The sequence below is a fragment of the Macrobrachium rosenbergii genome, chromosome 2 (assembly GCF_040412425.1).
Source record: "Macrobrachium rosenbergii isolate ZJJX-2024 chromosome 2, ASM4041242v1, whole genome shotgun sequence".
Classification (NCBI taxonomy): domain Eukaryota; kingdom Metazoa; phylum Arthropoda; class Malacostraca; order Decapoda; family Palaemonidae; genus Macrobrachium; species Macrobrachium rosenbergii.
In genome coordinates, this window is record NC_089742.1 from 28,958,758 (window position 1) to 28,960,847 (window position 2,090).

Sequence of the window (2,090 nt, forward strand, 5' to 3'; positions counted from 1 at the left end):
ACATAATTGTGGATTTTTATCACACAATAGGACAATTTCTAGACGGTTTGAGCCACACCTTTGCACGCTGAAATCCCTTGCATTGAAAGCATAAGCTTGTCCGGAGCCATTTGAGTCTGCTATTCAGTCAAAAGATTTAGAGGTATTAGGTGCAAGTGCCTAGCAACAGGTGTGCCAGTATTAACGTTATATGAGTAAAGCTGAGAGGATATAGCTTGTATTCACATATATAAAAAAGGGTAATTTACACCACGTTTATAAAAAAAGAGCAATAGCAATGCAACACCACTGGGAGATAATGTTATAAACAGGACGAAAGATAAAACTACGGTTACAGCACCAACTATTGTCAATACTGACCCTTACGTGTGTTTCTCGTAAGAGGTAACAGGAAAAGAAGATTTCAAGGATGAATATAGGAAGAAGAGGAAGAAGAGAGGAAACTAGGGGTGGTTAATATGAAAAAAAGAAGTGGTGGAGGAAGAGTTAGGAACACTGCTAACTAAACTAAAAATAACACTGATAAAGATATGAAGATTTTTCCGACGTTCAAGGGATGGGAAAGATAGGTCTACGATCGTTCGTAAGAAACCCCTTTTGTAATTAGTACGTTTTATATCCTACGTTTTATATCCGTGATACATCTTACTAACGCTATGTACACAAATAAACACAACTGAAAAAATAGCCTCCTCTCACCTTCGCAAACGAAGATAAACAAAAAAAGAGAATGAAATAAACAAAAACCGTATTTCAAACCGAAGAAAGAAGCAAAACGAAAATCATAAGCAAAACCTGAGAGAAGAAGAAGAAGAAGAAGAAGAAGAAGAAGAAGAAGAAGAAGAAGTCTGAAAGAGGAAAAAACCTGTTGAAGGAAGCGGATGCCGGAGAAGGAGCCACACGAACATTTGTGACGCTTTAGTGGGGGCCAAAGAACCGATATTGGAATCAGGGGCGCCTCTAATCCCGCCCCGTAGAGGCAATTCCATGCCCCGAGAACGCCTGAAGCCCAATTCGCTGGGGACCTTCGGACTCCCCCACCCCCGGCCCCACCTCCACCTCCCCTTTTTTCGATATAAGAGGTCTATTTATAGAAGATGCCGTTTGTTTGTTTTTTTCTATTCGTGTTTCTCGTTTTAAAAATGGTGGTTTTGGAGAGTTTTACTAAGGTACTTACGCAAGTGTTTATTGTGAAATTTATTGAGGCTTAATTTAATTTCCATATGCCCTCTCTCTCTCTCTCTCTCTCTCTCTCTCTCTCTCTCTCTCTCTCTCTCTCTCTCTCTCTCTCTCTCTCTCTCACCTACATATTTATCCATTCTTGCAACTCTCTATCTATGGGAAAAATCTGTAATGAGTCAATTATAAAAGCTGTTTCTCAATCTCTCTCTCACTTTACCCATCCATCCTGCAATCCACACCTCCCTCTCTCTCTCTCTCTCTCTCTCTCTCTCTCTCTCTCTCTCTCACTATTCATCTATATATTTATCCATTCTTGCTACTCTCTATCAATGGGAAAAATCTGTAATGAGTCAATTATCAAAGCTGTTTCTCAATCTCTCTCTCACTTTACCCATCTATCCTGCAATCCACACGCCCTCTCTCTCTCTCTCTCTCTCTCTCTCTCTCTCTGCCTTCACATCTATAAATGCATATAACACCCTTTCCATTTACTGATCTCTCTCTTTCTCTCCTCCTTCAGATCACGCCATGCATCTGACGAAGTAGACGACGAGGACAACCACGAGAGACCCCCTTTTCCCTCCCCCAAGGCGCCGCCGCCCCTGACTGAGGAGGGCCTTTCTCTTCCCTCCTTTTTCTTCTTCTTCTTCTCCTCCTCCTCCTCCTTCTTCTCACTCTTCCTCTCCTCACTTCCTCCTCCTACCTCTCGAGGACCTCCTCCTCCTCCCTCACCGAAGATGGCCAACGCGGGACATCTGGTCCGGCGGACCTCCCAGAGGGAAATGATCGTCCCTCAGAAGTCTCTCGACCGACTCGAAATGAGGGACATGAGGAACAGGCTGGTGCAGGAGAACGGGGGCCCTCCTACGGCACCACCAACCAGGGATTCGAGGATCCTCAGGTGAGAG

General features: G+C 43.7%; 1 pseudogene; it reads left to right on the top strand.

The window, feature by feature from the left end:
* The first annotated feature begins 1,706 nt into the window (after positions 1 to 1,706).
* The window catches only part of LOC136844440 (sodium-dependent neutral amino acid transporter B(0)AT3-like), a 118,430-nt pseudogene continuing 118,046 nt past the window's right edge, over positions 1,707 to 2,090 (top strand).